At 44.9% G+C, this 25,160-nt stretch overlaps 1 pseudogene; it reads right to left on the bottom strand.

Moving 5' to 3' along the window:
- The window catches only part of LOC147096248 (zinc-binding protein A33-like), a 34,703-nt pseudogene extending 11,205 nt beyond the window's left edge, over nucleotides 1–23,498 (bottom strand).
- Nucleotides 23,499–25,160: the final 1,662 nt, after the last annotated feature.

The following is a 25,160-nucleotide window of genomic DNA, read 5'->3' as shown; positions in this document are numbered from 1 at the left end:
TCAGGTAGTAATCCAGAGATTATTACCTTTATCGCTTCTGCTTTTTAATTTAGCCCCTAGCTGCTCATACTCCCTCAGCATAACCTCTTTCTTTATCCTATATCATTGGTACCGACATGGACCACGACAACTGGATCTTTCCCCTCCCACTCTAAGTTCATCTCCAGCCCAGAGGAGATGTCCTTTACCCTGGCACCGGGCAGGCAACAAAGCCTTCGGGACTCACGCTCTTGTCTGCAGTGTCTATCCCCCTAAATATACAGTCCCCGACCACTACCACATTTCTTTTTGCTCCCCCCACTTGAATGGCTCCCTGTACCACGGTGCTGTGGTCAGTTTGTTCATCCTCACTGCAGTCCCTGCTCTCGCCTACACAGAGAGGAAGAACCTCATAACTGTTGGACAAGAGCAAGGGCTGAGGCTCCTCCACCACGACCTCCTGGGTCCCCATACCTGCCTCACTCGTAGTCACACCCACCCGTCCCTGACCACGGATCAAATTTGAATTAATTAATCTAAGGGGTGTGACTGCCTCCTGGAACACAGCGTCCAGGTAACTCGCCCCCTCCCTGATGTGTCTCAGTGTTTGAAGCTCGGACTCCAGCTCATCAACACGGAGCCGAAGTTCCTCGAGCAACCAACACTTACTGCTAATGTGGTCGCCGTGGACCTCAATGGTGTCCACCAGCTCCCACATGGTGGAGCTGTAATAGATCACCTGACCTGCCATCTCTGGAATCTTATAAATTGGCGAGCTCAGCCGGAGGTTGATTCACAGCTGATTCTTTTATAAATTATTCGGTGCAGGCAAGATCCTAGGACTGGCGTGGTTAGTGCGACCTGGTCAGTTAAGGAAGTAAAACCTTCGAGGGGTTAGGACACTGCGACCGACCAGTATTAATAGCAACAAGTTAGTAGAATTGACGGGCTGGACAGAAGTTGAGCATGTCACAGATAAAGAGTTGAGAAAATTATGTGTAACCGATTTAGTATCGATTCTGACGAGTCAAGAAGCAGAATCATATCATAAGGTGATAGAGAGGGTCCAGAGTCAAGTGTCTCTGGGAAAGGTGGAATTAGACAAAGGGGAGCACTGGGCAGGCTGTGCAGCCCATTTCTGTGCTCAGCGTAGTGAAGTAAGAGAAGGAAAACATTCAGCAACACAGAGAATAAGAGAAGGGGAACATTTGGAAATGCAGAAAATGATAGTGAGGGAAAAGAATTCCAGCAACTAGAAACCAGGTATCTGGGAACTCAGCAAAGGAATGAAAAAAACAGGGAATTGGGGAGACAGGAAAAGCTGCTGAGACGGCAGATCAAAAGGTGAAAAAAAGAAACTTAAAGTTGTATGATCTGTCTGTACCAGTAATCTCACGGTCACTGTATGATCTCTCTGTACCAGTAATCTCACGGTCACTGTATGATCTGTCTGTCCCAGTAATCTCACGGTCACTGTATGATCTGTCTGTACCAGTAATCTCACGGTCACTGTATGATCTGTCTGTACCAGTAATCTCACGGTCACTGTATGATCTGTCTGTACCAGTAATCTCACGGTCACTGTATGATCTGTCTGTACCAGTAATCTCACGGTCACTGTATGATCTCTCTGTACCAGTAATCTCACGGTCACTGTATGATCTGTCTGTCCCAGTAATCTCACGGTCACTGTATGATCTGTCTGTACCAATAATCTCACGGTCACTGTATGATCTGTCTCTACCAGTAATCTCACGGTCACTGTATGATCTCTCTGTACCAGTAATCTCACGGTCACTGTATGATCTGTCTGTCCCAGTAATCTCACGGTCACTGTATGATCTGTCTGTACCAATAATCTCACGGTCACTGTATGATCTGTCTGTACCAGTAATCTCACGGTCACTGTATGATCTGTCTCTACCAGTAATCTCACGGTCACTGTATGATCTCTCTGTACCAGTAATCTCACGGTCACTGTATGATCTGTCTCTACCAGTAATCTCACGGTCACTGTATGATCTCTCTGTACCAGTAATCTCACGGTCACTGTATGATCTGTCTGTACCAGTAATCTCACGGTCACAGTATGATCTGTCTATACCAGTAATCTCATGATCACTGTATGATATGTCTGTACCAGTAATCTCACGGTCACTGTATGATCTGTCTATACCAGGAATCTCACGGTCACTGTATGGTCTGTCTGTACCAGTAATCTCACGGTAACTGTATGATCTGTCTATACCAGTAATCTCACGGTCACTGTATGGTCTGTCTGTACCAGTAATCTCACGGTAACTGTATGATCTGTCTATACCAGTAATCTCACGGTCACTGTATGGTCTGTCTGTACCAGTAATCTCACGGTCACTGTATGATCTGTCTGTACCAGTAATCTCACGGTCACAGTATGATCTGTCTATACCAGTAATCTCATGATCACTGTATGATATGTCTGTACCAGTAATCTCACGGTCACTGTATGATCTGACTGTACCAGTAATCTCACGGTAACTGTATGATCTGTCTATACCAGTAATCTCACGGTCACTGTATGATCTGTCTATACCAGTAATCTCACAGTCACTGTATGATCTGTCTATACCAGTAATCTCGCAGTCACTGTATGATCTGTCTGTACCAGTAATCTCATGATCACTGTATGATCTGACTGTACCAGTAATCTCACGGTAACTGTATGATCTGTCTATACCAGTAATCTCACGGTCACTGTATGATCTGTCTATACCAGTAATCTCACGGTCACTGTATGATCTGTCTGTACCAGTAATCTCACGGTCACTGTATGATCTGTCTATACCAGTAATCTCACAGTCACTGTATGATCTGTCTATACCAGTAATCTCACAGTCACTGTATGATCTGTCTATACCAGTAATCTCACGATCACTGTATGATCTGTCTATACCAGTAATCTCACAGTCACCGTATGATCTGTCTGTACCAGTAATCTCATGATCACTGTATGATCTGACTGTACCAGTAATCTCACGGTCACTGTATGATCTGTCTGTACCAGTAATCTCATGGTCACTGTATGATCTGTCTGTATCTGTAATCTCATGGTCACTGTATGATCTGTCTGTACCAGTAATCTCATGGTCACTGTATGATCTGTCTGTATCTGTAATCTCACGGTCACTGTATGATCTGACTGTACCAGTAATCTCACGGTCACTGTATGATCTGTCTGTGCCAGTAATCTCATGGTCACTGTATGATCTGTCTGTATCTGTAATCTCATGGTCACTGTATGATCTGTCTGTACCAGTAATCTCACAGTCACTGTATGATCTGTCTGTACCAGTAATCTCACGGTCACTGTATGATCTGTCTGTACCAGTAATCTCACGGTCACTGTATGATCTGTCTGTACCAGTAATCTCACGGTCACTGTATGATCTGTCTGTACCAGTAATCTCATAGTCACTGTATGATATGTCTGTACCAGTAATCTCACAGTCACTGTATGAACTGTCTGTACCATTAATCTCACAGTCACTGTATGAACTGTCTGTACCAGTAATCTCACGGACACTGTATGATCTGTCTGTACCAGTAATCTCATGGTCACTGTAAAGCCTGTCTGTACCAGTAATCTCATGGTCGCTGTATGGCTGTCGGGACCTGTAATCTCATGGTCATTGTATGATCTGTCTGTACCAGTAATCTCCTAGTCACTGTATAATCTCTCTGTACCTGTAATCTCATGGTCACTGTATGATCTGTCTCTACCAATAATCTCACGGTCACTGTATGATCTGTCTGTGCCAGTAATCTCACGGTCACTGTATGATCCGCCTGTACCAGTAATCTCACGGTCACTGTATGATCCGTTTGTACCAGTAATATCATGGTCACTGTAAAGCCTGTCTGTACAAGTAATCTCACGGTCACTGTATGATCTGTCTGTGCCAGTAATCTCATGGTCACTGTATGATCTGTCTGTATCTGTAATCTCATGGTCACTGTATGATCTGTCTGTACCAGTAATCTCACAGTCACTGTATGATCTGTCTGTACCAGTAATCTCACGGTCACTGTATGATCTGTCTGTACCAGTAATCTCACGGTCACTGTATGATCTGTCTGTACCAGTAATCTCACGGTCACTGTATGATCTGTCTGTACCAGTAATCTCATAGTCACTGTATGATATGTCTGTACCAGTAATCTCACAGTCACTGTATGAACTGTCTGTACCATTAATCTCACAGTCACTGTATGAACTGTCTGTACCAGTAATCTCACGGACACTGTATGATCTGTCTGTACCAGTAATCTCATGGTCACTGTAAAGCCTGTCTGTACCAGTAATCTCATGGTCGCTGTATGGCTGTCGGGACCTGTAATCTCATGGTCATTGTATGATCTGTCTGTACCAGTAATCTCCTAGTCACTGTATAATCTCTCTGTACCTGTAATCTCATGGTCACTGTATGATCTGTCTCTACCAATAATCTCACGGTCACTGTATGATCTGTCTGTGCCAGTAATCTCACGGTCACTGTATGATCCGCCTGTACCAGTAATCTCACGGTCACTGTATGATCCGTTTGTACCAGTAATATCATGGTCACTGTAAAGCCTGTCTGTACAAGTAATCTCACGGTCACTTTATGATCTGTCTGTATCAGTAATCTCACGGTCACTGCAATATCTGTCTGTACCAGTAATCTCATGGTCCCTGTATGATCTGTCTGTACCAGTAATCTGACGGTCACTGTATGATGTCTGTACCAATAATCTTACGGTTACTGTATAATACATAGAAATACATAGAAGATAGGAGCAGGAGTAGGCCATTCGGCCCTTCGAGCCTGCTCCGCCATTCAATGAGATCATGGCTGATCATCCAAATTCAGTACCCTGTCCCTGCCTTCTCCCCATATCCCTTGATCCCTTTAGCCTTAAGAAATATATCCAACTCTTTCTTGAATATACTTAATGAACTGGCCTCCACCGCCCTCTGTGCCAGAGAATTCCACAGGTTCACCACTCTCTGGGTGAAGAAATTCCTCCTCATTTCAGTCCTAAATGGCCTACCCCTTATCCTTAGACTATGACCCCTGGTTCTGGACTACCCGGCCATCAGAAACATCCTTCCTGCATCTAGTCTGTCCAGGCCTGACAGGCCAGGTCTGTACCAGTAATCTCATGGTCACTGTATGATCTGTCTGTGCCAGTAATCTTACGGTTACTGTATAATCTGTCTGTACAAGTAATCTCATGGTCACTTTGTGATCTGCCTCTACCAGTAATCTTACGGTTATTGTATGATCTGTCTGTACCAATAATCTCATGGTTACCGTATGATCTGTCTATACCAGTAATTTCATGGTCAGTATCATCTGTCTGTACCAGTAATCTCATGGTCACTGTATGATCTGTCTGTACCAGTAATCTCATGGTCACTGTATCATCTGTCTGTACCAGTAATTTCACGGTCACTGTATGATCTGTCTGTACCAGTAATTTCACGTTCACTGTATGATCTGTCTGCACGAGTAAACTCACGGTCACTGTTTGATCTGTCTGTACCAGTAATCTCACAGTCACTGTATGATCTGTCTGTACCAGTAATCTCATGGTCACTGTATGATCTGTCTGTACCAGTAATCTCATGGTCACTGTATGATCTGTCTGTACCAGTAATCTCACGGTCACTGTATGAACTGTCTGTACCAGTAATCTCATGGTCACTGTATGATCCGTTTCTACCAGTAATCTCACGGTCACTCTATGATCTGTCTGTACCAGTAATCTCACGGTCACTGTATGATCTGTCTGTACCAGTAAACTCCCGGTCGCTGTATGATCTGTTTGTACCAGTAATCTCACGGTCACCGTATGATCTCTCTGTACCAGTAATCTCACAGTCACTGTATGATCTGTCTGTACCAGTAATCTTACGGTTACTGTATAATCTGTCTGCACCAGTAATCTCATGGTCACTGCATGTTCTGTCTGTAGCAGTAATCTCACGGTCACTGTATGATCTGTCTGTACCAGTAAACTCGCGGTCAATGTTTGATCTGTCTGTACCAGTAATCTCACAATCACTGTATGATCTGTCTGTACCAGTAATCTCATGGTCACTGTATGATCTGTCTGTACCAGTAATCTCACGGTCACTGTATGATCTGTCTGTACCAGTAATCTCACGGTCACTGTATGATCTGTCTGTACCAGTAATCTCACGGTCACTGTATGATCTGTCTGTACCAGTAATCTCCTAGTCACTGTATAATCTGTCTATACCAGTAATCTCATGGTCGCTGTATGGTCTGTCTGTACCTGTAATCTCATGGTCACTGTATGATCTGTCTGTACCAGTAATCTCACGGTCACTGTATGAACTGTCTGTACCAGTAATCTCCTAGTCACTGTATAATCTGTCTATACCAGTAATCTCATGGTCGCTGTATGGTGTGTCTGTACCAGTAATCTCCTAGTCACGGTATAATCTGTCTATACCAGTAATCTCATGGTCACTGTATGGTCTGTCTGTACCTGTAATCTCATGGTCACTGTATGATCTGTCTGTACCTGTAATCTCATGGTCACTGTATGATCTGTCTGTACCAATAATCTCACGGTCACTGTAAAGCCTGTCTGTACAAGTAATCTCACGGTCACTTTATGCTCTGTCTGTACCAGTAATCTATTGGTCATTGTATGATCTGTCTGTACTAGTAATCTCATGGTCGCTGTATGATCTGTCTGTACCAATAATCTCACGGTCACTGTATGATCTGTCTGTACCAGTAATCTCACGGTCACTGTATGATCTGTCTGTACCAGTAATCTCATGGTCACTGTATTATCTGTGTGTGCCAGTAATCTCACGGTCACTGTATCATTTGTCTCTACCAGTAATCTTACAGTCACTGTATAATCTCTCTGTACCTGTAATCTCATGGTCACTGTATGATCTGTCTCTACCAATAATCTCACGGTCACTGTATGATCTGTCTGTGCCAGTAATCTCACGGTCACTGTATGATCCGCCTGTACCAGTAATCTCACGGTCACTGTATGATCCGTTTGTACCAGTAATATCATGGTCACTGTAAAGCCTGTCTGTACAAGTAATCTCACGGTCACTTTATGATCTGTCTGTATCAGTAATCTCACGGTCACTGCAATATCTGTCTGTACCAGTAATCTCATGGTCCCTGTATGATCTGTCTGTACCAGTAATCTGACGGTCACTGTATGATGTCTGTACCAATAATCTTACGGTTACTGTATAATACATAGAAATACATAGAAGATAGGAGCAGGAGTAGGCCATTCGGCCCTTCGAGCCTGCTCCGCCATTCAATGAGATCATGGCTGATCATCCAAATTCAGTACCCTGTCCCTGCCTTCTCCCCATATCCCTTGATCCCTTTAGCCTTAAGAAATATATCCAACTCTTTCTTGAATATACTTAATGAACTGGCCTCCACCGCCCTCTGTGCCAGAGAATTCCACAGGTTCACCACTCTCTGGGTGAAGAAATTCCTCCTCATTTCAGTCCTAAATGGCCTACCCCTTATCCTTAGACTATGACCCCTGGTTCTGGACTACCCGGCCATCAGAAACATCCTTCCTGCATCTAGTCTGTCCAGGCCTGACAGGCCAGGTCTGTACCAGTAATCTCATGGTCACTGTATGATCTGTCTGTGCCAGTAATCTTACGGTTACTGTATAATCTGTCTGTACAAGTAATCTCATGGTCACTTTGTGATCTGCCTCTACCAGTAATCTTACGGTTATTGTATGATCTGTCTGTACCAATAATCTCATGGTTACCGTATGATCTGTCTATACCAGTAATTTCATGGTCAGTATCATCTGTCTGTACCAGTAATCTCATGGTCACTGTATGATCTGTCTGTACCAGTAATCTCATGGTCACTGTATCATCTGTCTGTACCAGTAATTTCACGGTCACTGTATGATCTGTCTGTACCAGTAATTTCACGTTCACTGTATGATCTGTCTGCACGAGTAAACTCACGGTCACTGTTTGATCTGTCTGTACCAGTAATCTCACAGTCACTGTATGATCTGTCTGTACCAGTAATCTCATGGTCACTGTATGATCTGTCTGTACCAGTAATCTCATGGTCACTGTATGATCTGTCTGTACCAGTAATCTCACGGTCACTGTATGAACTGTCTGTACCAGTAATCTCATGGTCACTGTATGATCCGTTTCTACCAGTAATCTCACGGTCACTCTATGATCTGTCTGTACCAGTAATCTCACGGTCACTGTATGATCTGTCTGTACCAGTAAACTCCCGGTCGCTGTATGATCTGTTTGTACCAGTAATCTCACGGTCACCGTATGATCTCTCTGTACCAGTAATCTCACAGTCACTGTATGATCTGTCTGTACCAGTAATCTTACGGTTACTGTATAATCTGTCTGCACCAGTAATCTCATGGTCACTGCATGTTCTGTCTGTAGCAGTAATCTCACGGTCACTGTATGATCTGTCTGTACCAGTAAACTCGCGGTCAATGTTTGATCTGTCTGTACCAGTAATCTCACAATCACTGTATGATCTGTCTGTACCAGTAATCTCATGGTCACTGTATGATCTGTCTGTACCAGTAATCTCACGGTCACTGTATGATCTGTCTGTACCAGTAATCTCACGGTCACTGTATGATCTGTCTGTACCAGTAATCTCACGGTCACTGTATGATCTGTCTGTACCAGTAATCTCCTAGTCACTGTATAATCTGTCTATACCAGTAATCTCATGGTCGCTGTATGGTCTGTCTGTACCTGTAATCTCATGGTCACTGTATGATCTGTCTGTACCAGTAATCTCACGGTCACTGTATGAACTGTCTGTACCAGTAATCTCCTAGTCACTGTATAATCTGTCTATACCAGTAATCTCATGGTCGCTGTATGGTGTGTCTGTACCAGTAATCTCCTAGTCACGGTATAATCTGTCTATACCAGTAATCTCATGGTCACTGTATGGTCTGTCTGTACCTGTAATCTCATGGTCACTGTATGATCTGTCTGTACCTGTAATCTCATGGTCACTGTATGATCTGTCTGTACCAATAATCTCACGGTCACTGTAAAGCCTGTCTGTACAAGTAATCTCACGGTCACTTTATGCTCTGTCTGTACCAGTAATCTATTGGTCATTGTATGATCTGTCTGTACTAGTAATCTCATGGTCGCTGTATGCTCTGTCTGTACCTGTAATCTCATGGTCACTGTATGATCTGTCTGTACCAATAATCTCACGGTCACTGTATGATCTGTCTGTACCAGTAATCTCACGGTCACTGTATGATCTGTCTGTACCAGTAATCTCATGGTCACTGTATTATCTGTGTGTGCCAGTAATCTCACGGTCACTGTATCATTTGTCTCTACCAGTAATCTTACAGTCACTGTATAATCTCTCTGTACCTGTAATCTCATGGTCACTGTATGATCTGTCTCTACCAATAATCTCACGGTCACTGTATGATCTGTCTGTGCCAGTAATCTCACGGTCACTGTATGATCCGCCTGTACCAGTAATCTCACGGTCACTGTATGATCCGTTTGTACCAGTAATATCATGGTCACTGTAAAGCCTGTCTGTACAAGTAATCTCACGGTCACTTTATGATCTGTCTGTATCAGTAATCTCACGGTCACTGCAATATCTGTCTGTACCAGTAATCTCATGGTCCCTGTATGATCTGTCTGTACCAGTAATCTGACGGTCACTGTATGATGTCTGTACCAATAATCTTACGGTTACTGTATAATACATAGAAATACATAGAAGATAGGAGCAGGAGTAGGCCATTCGGCCCTTCGAGCCTGCTCCGCCATTCAATGAGATCATGGCTGATCATCCAAATTCAGTACCCTGTCCCTGCCTTCTCCCCATATCCCTTGATCCCTTTAGCCTTAAGAAATATATCCAACTCTTTCTTGAATATACTTAATGAACTGGCCTCCACCGCCCTCTGTGCCAGAGAATTCCACAGGTTCACCACTCTCTGGGTGAAGAAATTCCTCCTCATTTCAGTCCTAAATGGCCTACCCCTTATCCTTAGACTATGACCCCTGGTTCTGGACTACCCGGCCATCAGAAACATCCTTCCTGCATCTAGTCTGTCCAGGCCTGACAGGCCAGGTCTGTACCAGTAATCTCATGGTCACTGTATGATCTGTCTGTGCCAGTAATCTTACGGTTACTGTATAATCTGTCTGTACAAGTAATCTCATGGTCACTTTGTGATCTGCCTCTACCAGTAATCTTACGGTTATTGTATGATCTGTCTGTACCAATAATCTCATGGTTACCGTATGATCTGTCTATACCAGTAATTTCATGGTCAGTATCATCTGTCTGTACCAGTAATCTCATGGTCACTGTATGATCTGTCTGTACCAGTAATCTCATGGTCACTGTATCATCTGTCTGTACCAGTAATTTCACGGTCACTGTATGATCTGTCTGTACCAGTAATTTCACGTTCACTGTATGATCTGTCTGCACGAGTAAACTCACGGTCACTGTTTGATCTGTCTGTACCAGTAATCTCACAGTCACTGTATGATCTGTCTGTACCAGTAATCTCATGGTCACTGTATGATCTGTCTGTACCAGTAATCTCATGGTCACTGTATGATCTGTCTGTACCAGTAATCTCACGGTCACTGTATGAACTGTCTGTACCAGTAATCTCATGGTCACTGTATGATCCGTTTCTACCAGTAATCTCACGGTCACTCTATGATCTGTCTGTACCAGTAATCTCACGGTCACTGTATGATCTGTCTGTACCAGTAAACTCCCGGTCGCTGTATGATCTGTTTGTACCAGTAATCTCACGGTCACCGTATGATCTCTCTGTACCAGTAATCTCACAGTCACTGTATGATCTGTCTGTACCAGTAATCTTACGGTTACTGTATAATCTGTCTGCACCAGTAATCTCATGGTCACTGCATGTTCTGTCTGTAGCAGTAATCTCACGGTCACTGTATGATCTGTCTGTACCAGTAAACTCGTGGTCAATGTTTGATCTGTCTGTACCAGTAATCTCACAATCACTGTATGATCTGTCTGTACCAGTAATCTCATGGTCACTGTATGATCTGTCTGTACCAGTAATCTCACGGTCACTGTATGATCTGTCTGTACCAGTAATCTCACGGTCACTGTATGATCTGTCTGTACCAGTAATCTCACGGTCACTGTATGATCTGTCTGTACCAGTAATCTCCTAGTCACTGTATAATCTGTCTATACCAGTAATCTCATGGTCGCTGAATGGTCTGTCTGTACCTGTAATCTCATGGTCACTGTATGATCTGTCTGTACCAGTAATCTCACGGTCACTGTATGAACTGTCTGTACCAGTAATCTCCTAGTCACTGTATAATCTGTCTATACCAGTAATCTCATGGTCGCTGTATGGTGTGTCTGTACCAGTAATCTCCTAGTCACGGTATAATCTGTCTATACCAGTAATCTCATGGTCACTGTATGGTCTGTCTGTACCTGTAATCTCATGGTCACTGTATGATCTGTCTGTACCTGTAATCTCATGGTCACTGTATGATCTGTCTGTACCAATAATCTCACGGTCACTGTAAAGCCTGTCTGTACAAGTAATCTCACGGTCACTTTATGCTCTGTCTGTACCAGTAATCTATTGGTCATTGTATGATCTGTCTGTACTAGTAATCTCATGGTCGCTGTATGCTCTGTCTGTACCTGTAATCTCATGGTCACTGTATGATCTGTCTGTACCAATAATCTCACGGTCACTGTATGATCTGTCTGTACCAGTAATCTCACGGTCACTGTATGATCTGTCTGTACCAGTAATCTCATGGTCACTGTATTATCTGTGTGTGCCAGTAATCTCACGGTCACTGTATCATTTGTCTCTACCAGTAATCTTACAGTTACTGTATCATCTGTCTGTACCAGTAATCTCATGGTCACTGTATGATCAGTCTAAACCAATATTCTTACGGTCACTCTATGATCTGTCTGTACCAGTAATCTCATGGTCACTGTAAAACCTGTCTGTGCAAGTAATCACACGGTCACTGTATGATCCGTTTGTACCAGTAATCTCACGGTCACTGAATGATCTGTCTGTACCAGTAATCTCACGTTCACTGTATGGTCAGTCTGTACCAGTAATCTCATGGTCACTGTATGAACTGTCTGTACCAGTAATCTCACGGTCACTGTATGAACTGTCTGTACCAGTAATCTCCTAGTCACTGTATAATCTGTCTATACCAGTAATCTCATGGTCACTGTATGAACTGTCTGTACCAATAATCTCATGGTCACTGTAAAGCCTGTCTGTACAAGTAATCTCACGGTCGCTTTATGATCTGTCTGTACCAGTAATCTCACGGTCATGGTATGATCCGTTTGTACCAGTAATATCACGGTCACTGTAAAGCCTGTCTGTACCAGTAATCTCACGGTCACGTTATGATCTGTCTGTACCTGTAATCTCATGGTCACTGTATGATCTGTCTGTACCTGTAATCTCATGGTCACTGTACGATCTGTCTGTACCAGTAATCTCACGGTCACTGTATGATCTCTCTGTACCAGTAATCTCACAGTCACTGCATGATCTGTCTGTACCAGTAATCTCATGGTCACTGTATGACCTGCCTGTACCAGTAATCTCATGGTCACTGTATGATCTGTCTGTACCAGTAAACTCACGGTCACTGTTTGATCTGTCTATACCAGTAATCTCATGGTCACTGTATGTTCTCTCTGTAACAGTAATCTCACGGTCACTGTATGATCTGTCTGTACCAGTAAACTCACGGTCACTGTTTGATCTGTCTGTACCAGTAATCTCATGCTCACTGTATGATTTGTCTGTACCAATAATCTCATGGTCACTGTATGATCTGTCTGTACCAATAATCTCACGGTCACTGTATGATCTGTCTGTACCAGTAATCTCACGGTCACTGTATGATCTGTCTGTACCTGTAATCTCATGGTCACTGTATCATCTGTCTGTACCAATAATCTCACGGTCACTGTATGATCTGTCTGTACCAGTAATCTCATCGTCACTGTATGATCTGTCTGTACCAGTAATCTTACGGTCACTTTATGATCTGTCTGTACCTGTAATCTCACGGTCACTGTATGATCTGTCTATAGCAGTAATCTCATAGTCACTATGATCTGTCTGTACCAGTAATCTCATAGTCACTGTATGATCTGTCTGTACCAGTAATCTTACGGTCACTTTATGATCTGTCTGTACCAATAATCTCACGGTCACTGTATGATCTGTCTGTACCAGTAATCTCACGGTCACTGTATGATCTGTCTGTACCAGGAATCTCATGGTCACTGTATCATCTGTCTGTACCAATAATCTCATGGTCAGTGTATGATCTGTCTGTACCAGTAATCTTACGGTCACTTTATGATCTGTCTGTACCTGTAATCTCACGGTCATGTATGATCTGTCTATAGCAGTAATCTCATAGTCACTATGATCTGTCTGTACCAGTAATCTTATGGTCACTTTATGATCTGTCTGTACCTGTAATCTCATGGTCACTGTATGATCTGTCTGTACCAGTAATCTCACGTTCACTGTATGATCTGTCTATACCAGTAATCTCATGGTCACTGTATGATCTGTCTGTACCAATAATCTCATGGTCACTGTATGATCTGTCTGTACCAGTAATCTCACGTTCACTGTATGATCTGTCTGTACCAGTAATCTCACGGTCACTGTATGATCTGTCTGTACCAGTAATCTCACGGCCATTGTATGATCTGTCTATACCAGTAATCTCATGGTCACTGTATCATCTGTTTGTACCAATAATCTCACGGTCACTGTATGATCTGTCTGTACCTGTAATCTCATGGTCACTTTAAAACCTGTCTGTACAAGTAATCACACGGTCACTTTATGATCTGTCCGTACCAGTAATCTCATGGTCACTGTATGATCCGTTTGTACCAGTAATCTCACGGTCACTGAATGATCTGTCTGTACCAGTCATCTCACAGTCACTGTATGATCTGTCTGTACCAGTAATCTCACGTTCACTGTATAATCTGTCTATACCAGTAATCTCATGGTCGCTGTATGGTCTGTCGGTACCTGTAATCTCATGGTCACTGTATGATCTGTCTGTACCAATAATCTCACGGTCACTGTATGATCTGTCTGTACCAGTAATCTCACGGTCACTGTATGATCTGTCTGCACCAATAATCTCACGGACACTGTATGATCTGTCTGTACCAGTAATCTCATGGTCACTGTGTGATCTGTCTGTACCAGTAATCTCACGGTCACTGTATGATCTGTCTGTACCAGTAATCTCATGGTCACTGTGTGATCTGTCTGTACCAGTAATCTCATGGTCACTATATGATCTGTCTGTACCAGTAATCTCATGGTCACTATATGATCTGTCTGTACCAGTAATCTGTAACAGGGCATTCTTAAGGGGGAGGGGGAGCAGGCAGAGGTCGTGGTCCACATTGGGACCAACGACATAGGTAGGAAGGGGGATGAGGTCCTGCATCAAGAATATAGGGAGCTAGGTAGCAGATTAAAGAACAGGACCTCAAAGTTTGTAATCTCTGGATTACTCCCAGTGCCACGTGCTAGTGAGTATAGGAATAGGAGGATAGAGCAGATGAATGCATGGCTAAAGAGTTGGTGTAGGGGGGAGTGTTTTACTTTCCTGGATCACTGGGCCTGCTTCTGGGAAAGGTGGGACTTGTACAAGTCGGACGGGTTGCACCTGAACCAGAGCGGGACAAATATCCTTGCGGGGAGGTTTGCTAGCACTGTTGGGGGGGGGGGGGTTTAAACTAACTTGGCAGGGGGATGGGATACAGAGGGGAGCTGAAATAGGGGGTGATGTGCTGCCAATTATAGAGAAAAAAACAAGTAAGCTTGGTAGACAGGGCAAATATATAAGGGCAAGGCTGGATGGCATCTATTTTAATGCAAGGAGTCTTGCAAATAAGGTGGATGAACTGAAGGTGTTGATAAACACATAGGAGTATGATATTGTTGCTATCACGGAGACGTGGTTGAGGGAGGGGCAAGACTGGCAGCTCAATATTCCGGGGTACAGAATCTTCAGGCGAGACAGAGGGGGAGGTATAAGAGGAGGGGGTGTTGCAATATTAATTAAGGAGTCAATTACTGCAGTAAGGAGGGATGATATATTAGCAGGTTCCTCTAATGAGGCCATATGGGTGGAGCTTAAAAACAAAAAGGGGGCAAGCACTTTGCTGGGAGTGTACTATAGGCCTCCAAACAGTCAGGGGGAGATAGAGGAACAGATATGTAGGCAAATCTCAGAGAAATGTGCAAATAATAGGGTAATAATAATGGGGGATTTCAACTTCCCCAATATTAACTGGGATAGTCAGAGTGTGAAAGGCTCAGAGGGTGTAGAATTCTTAAAGTGCATCCAGGAGAGCTTTTTGAGCCAGCATGTAGAAAGTCCTACAAGAGAGGGGGCGGTACTGGACCTAATTCTAGGGAATGTGGCCGGCCAAGTGGAAAAAGTGCTAGTAGGTGAGCACTTTGGTGACAGTGACCATAATATGGTGAGATTTAAGGTGGTCATGGAAAAGGACAGGGATGGGCCGGAAATAAAGGTTCTAAATTGGGGGAAGGCCGATTTTAATAGGATAAGGCAGGATCTGGCCAAAATGGACTGGGATCAGCTACTTGTAGGAAAATCCGCATCGGAGCAATGGGAGGCTTTCAGAAGGGAGATTGAGATTATACAATGGCAACATGTTCCCGTAATGGTCAAGGGTGGTTCCAAAAACCACAGGGAACCTTGGATGTCAGGGGATATATGAGAATGGATTAGGAAAAAAAGGAGGGCTTTTGGCAGATACAAAAGGCTAAAGATGGAGGAAGCCCTAGAGGAGTATAAAAAGTGCAGGGGGATACTTAAAAAAGAAATTAGGAGATCAAGGAGGGGCCATGAAATAACACTGGCGAGCAAAATAAAGGAAAATCCTAAGATGTTTTATAAGTATATTAAGGGTAAGAGGATAACTAGGGAAAAAATAGGGCCCATTAGGGACAAAAGTGGCAATCTGTGTGTGGAGCCGGAAGATGTAGGAGGGGTTCTAAATGAATTTTTTGCATCTGTTTTCACTATGGAGAGGGACGATGTAGACATAGAAATAGGGCGGGGGGACTGTGATATGCTCGAACATATTAACATCGAGAGGGAGGAGGTATTGGCGGTTTTAGCAGGCCTAAAAATGGATAAATCCCCAGGCCCGGACGAAATGTATCCCAGGCTGCTGTGTGAGGCAAAGGAAGAGATTGCGGGGGCTCTAACACACATATTCAGAACCTCTCTGGCCACAGGGGATGTGCCAGAGGACTGGAGAACCGCTAATGTAGTTCCATTATTCAAGAAGGGGAGTAGGGAAAAACCGGGGAACTACAGGCCAGTGAGCCTAACATCAGTGGTGGGAAAATTATTGGAAAAAATTCTGAGGGACAAAATTAGTCTCCACTTGGAGAGGCAAGGATTAATCAGGGATAGTCAACATGGCTTTGTCAAGGGAAGATCATGTCTGACTAATTTGATTGAATTTTTTGAGGGGGTGACTAGGTGTGTGGATGAGGGTAACGCAGTGGATGTGGTATACATGGATTTCAGTAAGGCCTTCGATAAAGTCCCGCACAGGAGACTGGTCAAGAAGGTAAGAGCCCATGGAATCCAGGGTGCCTTGGCACATTGGATCCAAAACTGGCTTAGTGGCAGAAGGCAGAGGGTGATGGTCAAAGGTTGTTTTTGTGACTGGAAGCCTGTGGCCAGTGGGGCACCACAGGGATTGGTGCTGGGTCCCTTGCTGTTTGTGGTCTACATTAATGACTTGGATATGAATGTAAAAGGTATGATCAGTAAGTTCGCGGATGATACAAAAATTGGTAGGGTGGTAAATAGCAAGGAGGGTAGTCTCAGTCTGCAGGACGATATAGATGGGTTGGTCAGATGGGCGGAACAGTGGCAAATGGAATTTAACCCGGAAAAGTGCGAGGTGATGCACTTTGGGGGGACTAACAAGGCAAGGGAATACACAATGAATGGTAAGACCCTAGGCAAGACGGAGGGTCAGAGGGATCTGGGTGTGCAAGTACACAGATCCCTGAAGGCGGCGGAACAGGTGGATAAGGTGGTAAAAAAGGCATATGGGATACTTGCCTTCATTAGCCGAGGCATAGAATATAAGAGCAAGGAGGTTATGATGGAGCTGTATAAAACACTGGTTAGGCCACAGCTGGAATATTGTGTGCAGTTCTGGTCGCCACACTACAGGAAGGATGTGATAGCTTTGGAGAGGGTGCAGAGGAGATTCACCAGGATGCGACCAGGGCTGGAGCGCTTCAGCTATGAAGAGAGACTGGGCAGATTGGGTTTGTTTTCCTTGGAGCAGAGGAGGCTGAGGGGGGGACATGATTGAGGTGTACAAAATTATGAGGGGCATAGATAGGATGGATACTAAGGAGCTTTTTCCCTTAGTAGAAGGGTCAATAACTAGGGGGCATAGATTCAAGGTAAAGGGCGGGAGGTTTAGAGGGGATTTGAGAAAGAACTTTTTCACCCAGAGGGTGGTTGGAGTCTGGAACTCACTGCCTGAAAGGGTTGTGGAGGCAGGAACTCTCACAACATTCAAGAAGCATTTGGATGAGCACTTGAAATGCCATAGCATACAAGGCTACGGACCAAATGCTGGAATATGGGATTAGATTAGACAGGGTGTGATGGCCGGCGTGGACACGATGGGCCGAAGGGCCTCTATCCGTGCTGTATAACTCTATGACTCTATGACTGTATGATCTGTCTGTACCAATAATCTCACGGTGACTGTGTGATCTGTCTATACCAGTAATCTCAAGGTCACTATGATCTGTCTGTACCAGTAATCTTACGGTCATTGTATGATCTGTCTGTACCAGTAATCTCATGGTCACTGTGTAAAACCTGTCTGTTCAAGTAATCTCACCATCACTCTATGATCTGTCTGTACCAGTAATCTTACAGTCACTGTATGATCTGTCTATAGCAGTAATCTCATAGTCACTATGATCTGTCTGTACCAGTAATCTTATGGTCACTTTATGATCTGTCTGTACCAGTAAACTCACAGTCACTGTATGATCTGTCTATACCAGTAATCTCATGGTCGCTGTATGATTTGTCTGTACAGGTAGACTATCCTTTATCCGAAAACCTCGGGACCAGCCGAGTTTCGGATAAAGGAGAATTTCGGATTTCGGAAGGTGGGTCGGCGGGGGGGTCGGCGGGGGGTCGTGCGCACGACTTACGCTGACGCTCAGCGTAAGTCAGTCGGGGTCGGCGGGGGTCGGGGCCGGCGGGGTCCGCGGGGGGGTCGGCGGTTGTCGGGGCTGGCGGTTGTCGGGGCCGGCGGGGGGGTCGGCTGTTGTCGGGGCTGGCGGGGTCGGCGGTTGTCGGGGCCGGCGGGGTCCGCGGTTGTCGAGGCTGGCGGGGTCGGCGGTTGTCGGAGCCGGCGGGGTCCGCGGGGGGGTTGGCGGTTGTCGGGGCCGGGGGGGTCGGCGGTTGTCGGGGCCGGCGGGGTCCGCGGGGGGGGGGTCGTGCGCACGACTTACCCTTTAACCGAACTTCCGAAACCGGAACCCTCTAAAAACCGAAGGTTTTTTCGTTCGTACGCACGACTTACGCTGAACGAAAAAACCTTCGGTTTTTAGAGGGTTTCGGTTTTCGGAAGTCCGGATAAAGGGTAGTCTACCTGTACCAGTAATCTCACGGTCACTGTATGATCTGTGTGTACCGGTAATCTCATGGTCACTGTATGCTTTGTCTGTACCAGTAATCTCATGGTCACTGTATGATCCGTTTGTACCAGTAATCTCACGGTCACTGAATGATTTGTCTGTACCAGTCATCTCACAGTCACTGTATGATCTGACTGTACAAGTAATCACACGGTCAATTTATGATCTGTCCATACCAGTAATCTCAATGTCACTGTATGATCTGTCTGTACCAGTAATCTCATGGTCACTGTATAATCAGTCTATACCAGTAATCTCAAGGTCACTGTATGATCTGTCTGTACCAGTAATCTCATGGTCACTCTGTAAAACCTGTCTGTTCAAGTAATCTCACCATCACTCCATGATCTATCTATACCAGTAATCTCATAGTCACTATGATCTGTCTGTACCAGTAATCTTACGGTCACTTTATGATCTGTCTGTAGCAGTAATCTCATGGTCACTGTATGATCTGTCTGTACCAGTAATCTCATGGTCACTGTATGATCTGTCTGTACCAGTAATCTCACGGTCACTGTATGATCTGTCTGTACCAGTAATCTCACGGTCACTGTATGATCTGTCTGTACCAGTAATCTCACGGTCACTGTATGATCTGTCTGTACCAGTAATCTCACGGTCACTGTATGATCTGTCTGTACCAGTAATCTCACGGTCACTGTATGATCTGTCTGTACCAGTAATCTCACGGTCACTGTATGATCTGTCTGTACCAGTAATCTCACGGTCACTGTATGATCTGTCTGTACCAGTAATCTTACGGTCACTGTAAGATCTGTCTGTACCAGTAATCTCATGGTCACTGTATGATGTCTGTACCAGTAACCTCACTGTCACTGTATGATCTGTCTATTCCAGTATTCGTAGAAAACTAAATCCCTCCTCGATGCTGACTAGGAAATATTGGCCAATATCATAACTTCCAGATATCTCCGGCCTGGTCCATCCTAACCTAGAGGCTTTATACTGGGCCTCACGTGGAGGCAAAACACCAGCGGTTATTCAGTGTGATACACCACTGTCATACCTGTACCCTGAAACTATCCCTGGATGTATAATAGATATTTGTCTGGGGCGAATGGTTCCTCAAGACAATTGAGAGAAGAAGCCTTGGTGACACTTTCAGGAAATGGATTGCAATCCAGTGCTTGCTTCCCACGTCCACAGTGAGCACCAGCTAACTCCATACCCCTCGCCACTCCTCCCTCAACAGGCAGAGAAAACCTCACTCCCAGGCTTCCTGTCCTGACCTTGGTCACGGACATGAGTTTGACACACAAGGTGGAGATGCATCAGGAGATGAGTATTGTAGAGGAGGAAAGGTTCAGCTGGGAAGGGCGGTGTTTCCTGTTGCTGAAGTGTGCAAAGTATCGATGGGTTCTGGAGGCTGTGGTTCATCTGAGGGTCCCTGTGTTGGTCATGTTCGGGGAGCTGACATTTTCAGCTGACCAGTTGAAGGTGGTGCTTTTTAGAAGATGGATTTGGTGCGTGAATAACACTTTAACTCCATCCAGGCCCGCTTTTAACCGCGTTCCTTAGCAACTACTTAGTACTAAATGATTCTCTCTATTGTATTTTTATGTATAACGATTCAAATTATTATGAGATATAAATCAGGACAAAGTAACCTATATGAGTTTTACCAGGGTTAATGGCATCCAGCATTTCTCTCCACACTGCGTACGGTAAAGGGCTGTTGAATTTTTCGATAGACAGGGCGGCATCTGCTAATGTCAGTTTATTAGCGTCATCACTAATCCTGCAAATATCAAACAATTGGTCATAAATTGAACAAAAGCACTTTTCTGAGCTATTTTACCAAACTGTGCAGAGTTTCAGTAAAGAGCATGTCCTACCTCCTCTTCTGACGAGTTTCTTCCTGAAATAAATAAAACACCAATCTGAGTTGACTGCCTGTATCTGGACATGTGTAAAGATGATTCTCCAGAAAGGAGAAGACTGAGAGGAGACCTGAGCGAGGTCTTTAACATTATGAAAGGATTCGATAGGGCAGATGTAGAGAAGATGTTTCCACTTGTGCGGAGTCTAAAGCGAGGGGTCATAAATATAAGATCCTCACTAATAAATCCAAAAGGGAATTCAGGAGAAATCTGTTTACTCAATGAGTGTTTAGAATGTGGAACTCGCTACCACAAGTTGAGGCGAATAGCACAGATGCATTTAAAAGGGAGCGAGATAAGTACATGAGGGAGAAAGGAACAGAAGGATATATTGATAGGGTGAGATGAAGTAAGGGGGGGGAGGAGGCTCGTGTGGAGATCTGATGGGCCGAATATCCGGCCTCTGTGCTGTAAAATTCTATGTAATTCTATGCACGACATACTTGAAAACAGGCCATCAGAAATTACACAAAAATTATTAAATGCATCTGATAGAAACAGGATATAGTTGATAAATCTGATTAGTGTATCATAGAGTTATAGAGTCATAATGGCACATAAGGAGGCCATTCAGCCCAGCGAATCCGTGCCGGCTCTCTGTAGAGCAATCCAGTCAGTCCCATTCCCCCGCTCTATCCCCGTAGCCCTACAAGTTTATTTCCCTCAAGTGCCTAACCAGCCTCCCCTTCCACCACTTCCATCGGCAGCGAGTTCCAGGTCCTCACCAATCGCTGCGTAAAAAAGTTTATCCTCACGTCCCCCCTGTATCTCTTGCCCAAAACCTTAAATCTGTGTCCCCTAGTCCTTGTACCATCAACTAGTGGGAACAGCCTTTCCCCGTCTACCCTATCCAAACCCGTCATAATCTTGTACACCTCTATCAAATCACCCATCAACCTCCTTTGCTCTAATGAAAACAAATCCAGCTTCTCCAACCTGTCCTTGTAGCTAAGATCCCCCATCCCCAGAACCATTCTGGTAAATCTCCTTTGCACACTTTCAAGTGCCTTCACATCCTTCCTAAAGTGTTGTGACCAGAACTGGACGCAATACTCCAGTTGTGGCCTTACCAGCGCTTTATAAAGGTTCAGTATAACTTCTCTACTTTTGTACTCAATACTTCTATTTATGAAGCCCAAAATCCCATATGCTTTGCTAACCACTCTCTCAATATGTACCGCCACCTTCAGGGACCTATGCACTTTAACTCCCAGATGCCTCTGTCCCTGCACACACTTTAAAACTGTGCCATTAAGTGTATATTGCCTCTCCCTGTTCCTTCTGCCAAAATGCATCACCTCACACTTCTCTGTATTAAATTCCATCTGCCACTTGTCTGCCCATTCTGCTAGCCTTTCTATGTCCTGTTGTAGTCGATTGATATCATTATCACTGTTTGCCACCGCGCCCAAGTTTGGTGTCATCGGCAAATTTAGAAATTCTACTATATCCAGGTCATTTAATATATATCAAAAAAAACAGTGGCCCCAGCACTGACCCTTGGGGAACACCACTGTCGACCATCCTCCAGTCTGAAAAACAGCCATTTACCACAACTCGCTGTTTTCTGTCCTTAAGCCAATTCCTTATCCAAGCTGCCACTGACCCACCTATTCCATGAGCCTCAATTTTGTTAACCAGCTTTCTATGTGGTACTTTGTCAAACGCCTTTCGAAAATCCATGTAGACAACATCCATTGCATTCCCTTCATCAATCCTCCCTGTTACTACATCAAAAAATTCAATTAGATTAGTCAAACACGATTTGTATCAGATACTGGAAATCAACATCAGTGTCACTCACAGACACAGTGCCTCTCACACCCACCCTACCAGACACACCCACACACTCACAACATGGGACTGGAACTGGATTGGAATGTGAGTTTCAGGAGAATATTAAAGTTGGGCACCACAGAAATAATTACAAGCTGAGTGTCAAGATCAGGGCAACTCATTCCCGGGGAGGATGCAGGTATTCCCGGGATCCTGTAGATTTTGTGGGAGGCTGATTAGTTCAGTGACAATAGCAGATCCGCCCCAAATGGAAAAAACAATCGATCGGTTTAAATCAGTGCCGAATTATTGGGGAAATGCTGCATTTATTTCAAAATTCTCGCCCGTCATTTTGTGACTGTGAACTTTCACTGAACTAAACTGAAATATAATCCTCACCGTCAGAAATGTCAGCTCGTCCTTTTGCTCCATCTGTTTGTGCAACTTTGAGAGTTTCTCCTGAATAGAATTTAAATTCTCTTGAATCTGTCGAAGATTTTCCTCCATTGATTCTAGAATCCTCTCCTCTTGTTTCCTGAGATCTCGGATTAATCGCTGCTCTTTCTCACTCAGAATCTGGTGCATTTTAGCGAACTCGGATGTGATGCGGGTCTGCAAACTGCTCGACTGTTCCTACCAAATGAAATGTGAAAAATAATTAATGTACCGCGATAAAGGGAACACAACTAACCCGAGATCCCAGAAAATCAGCACAGGGAGACCTTACCTTAACTGCGGAAATCTGCTGTTTCTGTTTTAATTGCGTTTCTAGAGCCGCCGATTTCTTCTCTGTGAGAGAATCTAAGGAAGATTTCACCTGACCCTGGGATTGGGAGAGAAAAATCACAGAATAAAAGTGTTACAAAGGGATCTCGGGCTGCAGATTCACAAATCAATTCGGAGATTTACCGCAACCATTTCCTCAATATCGAGCTGGTGTGCGACCATACTCAGCGCATCATGCAAGGCAATGCTCGGTATCCTGGCAGCAGCCATGATTCCTTCATTCTGGGCAGTCTGCTACAGGTACCATCAGTCTTTGAGCCACCAGGACAAACCAGAGGGTTGCTAATGGGCGACAAGGGCTATCCACTGATCACCCGGCTCTTGACTCTGCTATGCTAGACGTGGGCAGCGTGCATATAATGAGAGCTATGCTGCCCCACGGAATCTGATAGAGCAGGCCATTGGTGTCCTTCATCAACGCTTCCGCTGTCAGGACCACTCGGGAGGAGCCCTGCAGTACTCACCAGAGCGGGTCTCAAGATTCGCCATGGTCTTCTGCATGCTCCACAACCTCGGCATCGTGAGGGCACAGCCCTTCCCAGCAGACATACAGCGACCAGCTGAGGAGGAGGAGGTAGAGGAAGAGGTGTAGGAGGAAGCAGAAGAGGAGGAGGAGGAAGTGGAATTGAAGGAGGTGGAAGCAGAAGAGGAGGAAGCGGAAGGGAAGAGACAACCCAGACAGCTCCTTTATTCCCGGGCTCCCCGTGATAGAATCACCCGACTGAGGTACCAGTGAACACAACCCCAATTCCCCATCAATAATAGTCCCACACATTACCTGCCCTCTGTTACTGACCATCACAGCGTCCTCGACCACAATCTCTATCAGGTCACCTCTCAGTCTTCACTTTTCTAGAGAAAAGAGCTCCAGCCTGTTTAATCTTTCCTGATGGTATAACCTCTCAGATCTGCTATAATCTGGGTCAATCTTTTTTGCTATTTCTCCAGGGCCTCTGTATCCTTTTTGCAATATGGAGACCAGAACTGTGCTCAGTACACAGCGAGTGTGGTCTAACCAAGCTTCTATACAAGTTTAACACAACCTCTCTACTTTTCAATTATATTCCTCTAGACATGAACCCCGGTGTTTGCATTTTATGGCCTCGTTAACTTGCGTTGCTACATTTAATGATTTGTGAATCTGCAGCCCGAGATCCCTTTGCTCCTCGAACCCATTTAGATTCTTATTTCCCCAGGAGTCTGAGGCCTCCTTATTCCTCCTACCATTTGTTCCTTCTCTCCCCCAGCCCTACAGAGGTCCTTGCTGATCTTTCAGCTCCCAGTTCCACTGCAGGGTGTGTACCTGAAATGCTAACCTATTATATTGTTGCGGCTGCCGCGGAACACGAATGGAGGCCGAACCGATCTGAGGAACACATGGCTTTTATTACATTCTCTTGAGAGATGGCTGCCCCAGCTCCTCTCTCTGCTAAACCCAAAAACAGACTGAGGGCGACACCCGCGCTTTTGAGTACACACTGAGGGCGACGCCCGCTCCTTTGTCATGCCTTAAAGGCAGCATGCTTCTTAAAGGCAAGGTGCCCGATTTATTGTCCACGGACGGAAAAGTGGATTGCGCCCGTTTAGGTGGCAATCCGCCACACAGTTCCCCCCAGAATCCGCTTAGGAGGTGTGGACGAGACGGTGCGGCGGTCTGATGGGCCGGCCGGAGCGGCTCTTGTAGGACGCCGGTGGACGTGGAACGGCCGGGCGTGGAGCAACCGGGTGTACTGGCTTGAGGGCAGGTCGGCCGCATGGCGGTGGACGAGCTACTGGGACCTGCTCACCGGGCTCCGAGTGTGCTGGCTTGAGTCGGTCAACCGA

The sequence above is a fragment of the Somniosus microcephalus genome, unplaced genomic scaffold (assembly GCF_052327205.1).
Source record: "Somniosus microcephalus isolate GS21.2 unplaced genomic scaffold, FLI_Smic_1.0 unresolved_chr1, whole genome shotgun sequence".
NCBI classification, from domain to species: domain Eukaryota; kingdom Metazoa; phylum Chordata; class Chondrichthyes; order Squaliformes; family Somniosidae; genus Somniosus; species Somniosus microcephalus.
This window is presented reverse-complemented; position numbering and strand designations above follow the sequence as displayed.